This window comes from Pteropus alecto, unplaced genomic scaffold, assembly GCF_000325575.1.
Source record: "Pteropus alecto unplaced genomic scaffold, ASM32557v1 scaffold5, whole genome shotgun sequence".
NCBI lineage: Eukaryota > Metazoa > Chordata > Mammalia > Chiroptera > Pteropodidae > Pteropus > Pteropus alecto.
In genome coordinates, this window is record NW_006441953.1 from 33,404,641 (window position 1) to 33,413,846 (window position 9,206).

Consider the following 9,206-nt stretch of genomic DNA (forward strand, 5'->3'; position numbering starts at 1 on the left):
GTAGAATTGTGTCCCCTCAAAACTATGAGCTAAGTATAAGTGGGAGCCACGGCGTTTTCAGAGCTCTCAGGAAATGTGCTCACTCATTCAGAAATGCCTACTGGGCACCTTTCATGTGCCACGCGTGCTCACATGTGTTCACGGAGCTCCCGGTCCAGCTGTGAGGACACATGACAAACGCATCAGCCAAGAGTGGCCAGCGTGCTGAAGAAAGCACATCAAGGCAGAGCACGGAGGCGGGGTGGGGAGACGAGGAGGGCAGAGGCTCAGATGCCATCCCTGAGAACTTGGAACGTGAGACCGTAACGTCAGGCGATGTACAGAAAAGGGGAGGCGAAATTAGAACTAAGCCAGGTAACAGACCGCATTTAAATAATCACACTGGTTTTCGACTCGGATTCAACCTTTAGAGAAGCATGAAAAACATGCCACGAAAGGGGCTGTTGGACCTCGTGACTCCGCTGGTCGGGGCCCCTGCAGACATGCGCCTCCACGAGAAAGGCTGACTTACGTGGAAGCACAGTCAGCAGGCTCACCGGAGCCGGAAAAGCATGGGTTTCAGAACCACATTGGACCGGTGACTCCTTGCTCCCTCCTCTTCCCCATTTTGATCAGGATTGCTGGCCTCTGCTGTCCCCCGCCTGTCCTGCTGTGCTCAGGAGCTAGAAAGGCGACCTATCTCTCCAGGTTCACAGGTGCCCAGGAGCTGCACCTCAATGATCACAGTGACCAGATGGTCACTAAGGGGCTGAGAAACTGGACCAAGCTGATGCTGCAGTGGGACGAGACCCTGGGGCCCGGAGTCATGGGGATACGGCAGAGGGCCCCACAACTCCAGGCCCCGGTGTACCACACCTCCACCCTTGTGCACCTAGCTACTGCTCCAAAGGGGCTTTTGAGGATCTCATTAAGATCCCGAATCAACAGACCTTAACAAGGCGAGCAAATCACTTGTGGCCTAACCAAATCACATGGTCTTTCAAAGCAGAGTTTCTTCTAGCTGGTGACAGAGCAACATGCTATGTCAGATGCCCACAGCCCCAGGGGCAAAGAACTGAGGAGCTTCTAAGAGCCGAGAGCAGTCCCCACGCTCGGAAGAGGACTGGAGTCCAGACAAGAGCCACAGCCGGGCAGACAGGCCATTTCAGCCTCTGAGACCCTGAACGGAGGAGCTAGCCGCACTGTGCTGGCCTTCTGACCCCGGAACTGGGACTGAGTGCACGTCCTTTTAAGCTACCAAGTTTGTGGCAATTTGTTAAGTAGCAATAAAACATGAATACAATAGTATTTAGAAAAATGGCAGCCACTAGCCTAGGAAAGAGTCAGTTTCCCAAGCACAGAAAACAGCGCGGCCACCAACGCTGGCAACGCTTTTGTTAGGCAATCCCTCTCCTAATCCTGGAGACGAGAGACAGGCTAGTCAACAAGTGGCAGATGCCGGAGCCCAGTAGTACAGGCTGAATTTGGCCCCCCAAATTCATGTGTTGAGTTGAAGCACTACTTCCCATCTCTAAATAAGGCCTTTGGGAGGCAGTTAGGTTTAGATTTGTCTGGGTGGAGCACACAGCGAGAAGGCAGCCATGTGGTCTGCAGGCCAGGAAGCTGGTCCTCACCAGGAACCAAACCGACCCGCGTCTTGATCTTGGACTTCAGCCTCCGATGAGTGTGAAATGAATGCCTGCTGTTTAAAGCAGCCAGCTCTGACATTTTGTTAAAGCACCTGTGCTGACGAACACACCCCTCTTCTGATTTCTACCCATTTTCTTCACCAGGCTGCCTTTAATGGAAGGCCAGGGAAATGAACTGCCTCTAGCTGTTCCCATCTCTATGGTGAGAAGGGCAGTCACTTTACTTGACAGCAAAAGTCATATTTCCATTAACAATTTCAAACACTGCCTACCCACGACTCTTTAATAAGGTCCGCTAAAAGCACCCAAGGCAGCAGGAGTGGGTCTCACCGTGTGCCTGGGAAAACGAAGTGACCTGCAGACACCACCGCATCAGAAATGGCGCAGAGGGCCCGACAACTGGCCCGCGTACAGGAGACAGGGTGACCCTCCAAGACAAGGGCATGACTCCTGGGCTCCCTGACGGTCTGCGCGCCCTGGGACTCGGTCCAGCCCACAGGGCCCTGGAGCCCGCAGCTCCAGAGGTGTGGCCAGCAGCACCGACCCAAGTAATGCCGAAGCTCGATGGCATGTCCCTAAACGGCACGACATGAAACACTCGACAGCTCCTGTGAAGCGGTCTGCCAAACCCTGCACCTGACCCAGCCTCTCCCTTGCTCCCTTCAGGCAAAGGCATACCCAGGGAACACGCACAGGTAGACGATGCAGTGCGTGAAGGAGTGGAACATGCAGACGAGGGGTCTCGAAAAGCCAACGCCAGGGGGGAAGTGGGGAGCCCAAAATGAAAAGACACGAAGGGGGCATGACCCGCTATGTCACGCCAAGAACCCGCCTTAGTCTGGTAAGTGGAAGACATTCTTGAGACAACTGGGCAGGTTTGAAAATGGACAGGATTTAGCTAATATGTGAAATAAGTGCCCACTCCCAGGTGTGACAATGATGCTGCCATTGTGTGGAGACCACACTACTTCTAGGACCTGCATGCTGAGTGGCCCAAGGACTGCGGCTGGCTGTCTGCAGACACTTTCAGGTGATTCGACGACAATGAATATGCATGAAGGAAAGAGATGAAGCAAGTGTGGTCAAACTCACTGGCCTGGGGGAGGGAGTCAGGGCGCCCACTGGAAAATTCTGTCAGCTTTTCTCCACCATTCTTTTCTCCCACAAATGAAACTTGGGTAAAAAAGTATATGGAAATCATGCGAAATAAAAAAAGAGGAAAGTTAGCCCTCCTCTTCCCCTCACTTCCCAGCCGTACCTGCATCTGTGCCTTGCCCGCCACGTGCCCGCCCCACGCCCACCCTCCATGCCCACCCCCGTGCCCTCGCCCGTGCTTCCTCGGCACGCACAACGCCTTCAGAACAGGGCCAGGAAAGGCATCCATGAAGATTTCAGTTAGTCTTCCAGCCAGGCCCCACTGAGAATCAGAAGATGTAGCAGCTGACAAGACCACCACAGGACCCCAGGTTAGCAGGGGGCTTCAAGGTCGGCTGACAGCTCTCTATTGTTCGCATATTTCTTTCTAAACATCTGGAATCTACTGTTAATGTAGCGAAGTCCAACAAATATTGATATATTTGCAAAAACATCCAATTAACCTCCACTCTCTAAATTCACCTCTATATTAGAAGTTTTCTTCAAAAAACCAATCGCCCTAACAGTTTTTAAGAACTATAGTTTCTAGTGTGTTGTAGTTCTCATCAATGAAATTCTGCTTAATTCAATGGACAATCTGAAAAGGCATCTCAGCAAGGCGCACCCCTTGGCCCTCTCGGCATGTGCTAAGCGCCCCATCAGTGCTGTGTCGTTTTGTCCTTCATATAATTCAGTTCCGCAGGGAGAAACTTGACAGAGCAGAAAGCACAGCCTTGTTACTTTCAAAGGCCTCAGCTTGTGGACTAAAGAACAGTTCCATTATTTGAAGCACAACCAATCATGCGCCGTTTTCGCAACAGTAACAGCAGATATCAGAAGGGTAATAAGAAACTATTCTCAAACCTCAGCATATTTCAATAGTAAGAGAAAAGTACATTCTCAACTTCAAGTTCGATTCCGCCATCAACCAAAGTTCCAAGTGAAACAACAAACCCTGCCATTTAATAAAGAGCAGCAGTACAGACCAAAACAAACCTCGCTTTCTAATCTCACCCAAAAGCCTTAACAGGTAATCCCAAGCACAGCAAAGGGCCCTGCCTCCTGCTAGCAGGGCGGAACCTGGGCGGGTCCAGAGAGAGCCAGGCAGCAGGAAGGGAAGCCTCCCTTGGGTGGGGCTCCTGGGACAGTCCTTCAGGGAGACCTCCTTTAGTGGGTGCCCTTCACAGCCCTGTGCTGCCCTTCACAGCCCTGTGCTACAGACTCTGGCCCAGAATGCCAAAAAGAGGCACGGCATCGGAGCCCAGGCACACGGGGGGCACACAGGTTCTGGGAGCATCACTTCTTTACAAGGATCAGATATCCCAAACAGTTCTGGATCTCAGACCTTTAAAAAACTTCTTACAAAGGTCAGTGTATAATTTCTGGAGCAAAATCATTGGCAGCTATCAAAGAATTCTACATTACTGACACATACCCCTGAGATATAATTTGCAGGGGCTGTAGGTTAATTCCTAAAAATCTTTCCTACTTGCAATTTATCTTCCCTCCCGTGTAAGCTCCAAGTAGCATAATAGTTTCAGTCACCGTGGTGACATCGGAGGTACCTATACAACTAAAAGGACAACTGAACTACTGCAGCCTCAAACTTAATCCTCTACTCTGTACATAGTTCTGTTAATCCACCTACAGGTACTTTTCAGGTACAGGCCCTCATTACTGAAGCCATTAAGACAGCCCCAGTGACCCTCACCCCCTCCCAGTACACACGCCCTATGCAGTTGCTCCCCCTCAAGTGTGGGCTGGGCCTGGCGACTGGTTCTAACAAACAGAATATGGCAAAAGGGATGAATGTCACTGCCAAGATGAGGTCATGAAGACTGGCCGTCTGGCTACCTCTGAGCTGCCCTGTGGAGAGCCCCACGTAGAAGGGTCCCGCGTGCAAAGGGACTGACACCTCACGTGTGAGCCTGGAAGCTGGCCTGGCAGTGGAGCCTTCGCACAAGACTCAGGCCCCATGGCAGCCTGCCTGCAGCCCGTGAGACCCTGAGCAGAGGACCTGGACTAGCCGTGCCCAGACGCCTGACCCACAGAAACTGGGGGGTAACAACTCATGCTTAAGGCACTAAATTTTGGGCTGATTTGTTGGACAGCAATATATAATACAACTATCCAGCACGCTCACGCCTTTAAAAATCCAAAAATTAGACTCTAAGGAGTTTAACCAAACTGAATGGCCAGTTTTACAAGTCCTTCCCAAAACTTCACAAAGCAAATTACATTTTAAAAAAAGTAAAGTGCATGTTTAAAAAGAGTCAGAAGCAGCACTGAGTGAGAAGTGTGGTTACATTTGGCACATAAAGGGACGACTACTTGGGGACTCCATTTGGTTAAGATTTGGTCCTACGATACGTTAAACTGAAATCCTACGGTGCTTTCTTTCTCCTAAGTAACCAAGAGAGGTTGCCGCACGAAATGAAACACTGAACTGACTAGTTCAAGTATCTCTCTTGGGAGTCCACACAGCTCAGAGTTTTAGATTTATACCTCAGCCTACTGCCCAACTTCTGGAGAAGTTTGCAAGCCTGACACCAATTCTAAAAGTGTTCCTGCCTTTCATTTGCTCGTTTCTGCACGCACGTTCGCGCCTTGCTGACCTCGAGCCAGGCAGCCCGTTCTGGGGGCCCTGCACCCTCTCGTACTCCTCCAGCAGCACCTCACTGGGCACCCCTGGAACCCGGCCCAGCCACGGAGCAGCACACGACACACCTCACATTTTCATAACCAATTCGGAATTACAGAAAAACGCAGGCAAGTTCTAGATGCAAGTCTGAGGTAAAGGTTTCAGAGAAGCAAAGGCCTCATCCCAAGGTCCTTTAGCGTTTTCCTGTCCTGGAGTGGAGAAGGGGCCTGAGTCACTCACCTGACATGCACCCTCACCTGTTCCAACTTTCCTGCACCAGGCCCACACTTCCGGCCTGAACCCCACCCCACCTAGAACCTCTCTGACACTGAAAACACCTCCAGACTTAGGATGGAGGGTACACCTACACAACTTTGAGAATGGGGCTTGTTTGGTGACACCACCAGATGGGGAGAAGCAGTTGAAGGTGCCAGACACTGACCACGGGACCAAATGGAGAACAGAGTAGGGGACAGCTTTCCGGGACTGGGAGTAGACACAGTGCTGGCCTAGGAGCCAGTGTGGACGAGGAGGCCCATTGAATCCCCATAAAGAGCAGCAGTACAGACCAAAACAAACCTCGCTTTCTAATCTAACCCAAAAGCCTTAACAGGTAATCCCAAGCACAGCAAAGGGCCCTGCCTCCTGCTAGCAGGGCGGAACCTGGGCGGGTCCAGAGAGAGCCAGGCAGCAGGAAGGGAAGCCTCCCTTGGGTGGGGCTCCTGGGACAGTCCTTCAGGGCGACCACATTTAGTTGGTGCACTTCACAGCCCTGTGCTGCCCTTCACAGCCCTGTGCTACAGACTCTGGCCCAGAATGCCAAAAAGAGGCACGGCATCGGAGCCCAGGCACACGGGGGGCACACAGGTTCTGGGAGCATCACTTCTTTACAAGGATCAGATATCCCAAACAGTTCTGGATCTCAGACCTTTAAAAAACTTCTTACAAAGGTCAGTGTATAATTTCTGGAGCAAAATCATTGGCAGCTATCAAAGAATTCTACATTACTGACACATACCCCTGAGATATAATTTGCAGGGGCTGTAGGTTAATTCCTAAAAATCTTTCCTACTTGCAATTTATCTTCCCTCCCGTGTAAGCTCCAAGTAGCATAATAGTTTCAGTCACCGTGGTGACATCGGAGGTACCTATACAACTAAAAGGACAACTGAACTACTGCAGCCTCAAACTTAATCCTCTACTCTGTACATAGTTCTGTTAATCCACCTACAGGTACTTTTCAGGTACAGGCCCTCATTACTGAAGCCATTAAGACAGCCCCAGTGACCCTCACCCCCTCCCAGTACACACGCCCTATGCAGTTGCTCCCCCTCAAGTGTGGGCTGGGCCTGGCGACTGGTTCTAACAAACAGAATATGGCAAAAGGGATGAATGTCACTGCCAAGATGAGGTCATGAAGACTGGCCGTCTGGCTACCTCTGAGCTGCCCTGTGGAGAGCCCCACGTAGAAGGGTCCCGCGTGCAAAGGGACTGACACCTCACGTGTGAGCCTGGAAGCTGGCCTGGCAGTGGAGCCTTCGCACAAGACTCAGGCCCCATGGCAGCCTGCCTGCAGCCCGTGAGACCCTGAGCAGAGGACCTGGACTAGCCGTGCCCAGACGCCTGACCCACAGAAACTGGGGGGTAACAACTCATGCTTAAGGCACTAAATTTTGGGCTGATTTGTTGGACAGCAATATATAATACAACTATCCAGCACGCTCACGCCTTTAAAAATCCAAAAATTAGACTCTAAGGAGTTTAACCAAACTGAATGGCCAGTTTTACAAGTCCTTCCCAAAACTTCACAAAGCAAATTACATTTTAAAAAAAGTAAAGTGCATGTTTAAAAAGAGTCAGAAGCAGCACTGAGTGAGAAGTGTGGTTACATTTGGCACATAAAGGGACGACTACTTGGGGACTCCATTTGGTTAAGATTTGGTCCTACGATACGTTAAACTGAAATCCTACGGTGCTTTCTTTCTCCTAAGTAACCAAGAGAGGTTGCCATGCGAAATGAAACACTGAACTGACTAGTTCAAGTATCTCTCTTGGGAGTCCACACAGCTCAGAGTTTTAGATTTATACCTCAGCCTACTGCCCAACTTCTGGAGAAGTTTGCAAGCCTGACACCAATTCTAAAAGTGTTCCTGCCTTTCATTTGCTCGTTTCTGCACGCACGTTCGCGCCTTGCTGACCTCGAGCCAGGCAGCCCGTTCTGGGGGCCCTGCACCCTCTCGTACTCCTCCAGCAGCACCTCACTGGGCACCCCTGGAACCCGGCCCAGCCACGGAGCAGCACACGACACACCTCACATTTTCATAACCAATTCGGAATTACAGAAAAACGCAGGCAAGTTCTAGATGCAAGTCTGAGGTAAAGGTTTCAGAGAAGCAAAGGCCTCATCCCAAGGTCCTTTAGCGTTTTCCTGTCCTGGAGTGGAGAAGGGGCCTGAGTCACTCACCTGACATGCACCCTCACCTGTTCCAACTTTCCTGCACCAGGCCCACACTTCCGGCCTGAACCCCACCCCACCTAGAACCTCTCTGACACTGAAAACACCTCCAGACTTAGGATGGAGGGTACACCTACACAACTTTGAGAATGGGGCTTGTTTGGTGACACCACCAGATGGGGAGAAGCAGTTGAAGGTGCCAGACACTGACCACGGGACCAAATGGAGAACAGAGTAGGGGACAGCTTTCCGGGGCTGGGAGTAGACACAGTGCTGGCCTAGGAGCCAGTGTGGACGAGGAGTCCCCTTGAATCCCCAACCCTGCTTCACGTCTGCCTCCAGGTCCCAGCCTCGTGGCATCTGCTGCAGGCAGGAAGGTCTGTGAGGCTGGCCCTGGTGCTCACGTTAGGGTAACCAGGGGCCTCTTGGAAGGGGGGATGCACCTGTGGGCCAGGTGACCAGGATCCCTGGTGTCCCAAAGCCTTCATAGTGGAGGGGGAGGGGTCCAGTGAAGTGGGCTGGGGAGATTCTGGGCCCCTCTGGATCCTGCCCCAACTTTGGGGGCCTAGCTTGGGTCCCAGCACTCCTCACAGTCCACTCTTGTGGCCTGGGCACTTCTCTGCCCCTTGTTCAGGAGTCCTGGTGTCCCTGAAGACCTGTCTCCAAGTTCCAGCTCTTACCAGGATCCCGGCCTTCCGAGAGCCTACCCTCCCTCACAGTCCTGCCGCAACACTGCCACCCTCTGAAGGGACTTACACGGGGTCCTGGTCATCCCTGAAGCCTGGGCCATGGAGCGTGCCCTGTCTCATGGCACAGTCCCAGGGTCCAGCCTTCCCAGTTGAGCCATCCCAGGGTCCTGGCCCGTCCTGAGGTCTGACCCGCCCCAGTGACAGGACTCAGGGTCTGACCAGTCTTGGGGTCTCAACCCTCCTTGGTGACCTGTACTAGTTTTGGACCCTACTCGATGACCCTTCCTAGCGTTGGACGCTCCTCAGTGCCCTGTCTCAGGGTCCAGCGCTTTCTGGTCTCTGCCTGCTGGCGGGTGCCGGGGTCGGGCCCTGCCCGGTGGCTCGTCCTGGGATCCGGTACTCCTTGGTCCCTCCTCGGTGACCCATTGCAGGGTCCGGCCCTCCCCGGTGACCGGTTCGGAGGTCCGGTCCTCCCCTGTGGTCCGTCCCAGGGTCCTGGCCTCCCTAGGGCCCACTAAGCGGTGGCGGGGCTCCGCGGCCCTGGGGGACGAGGGGCGCAGGGGCACGGGCCGGGCTTCGGAGCCTCCCAGGCCCGGAGACGCGCCGAGGCCGCGGCCTGAGGAGCGGGCGCCGCGGGCCAGGACGGGCGGGGGGCGGAC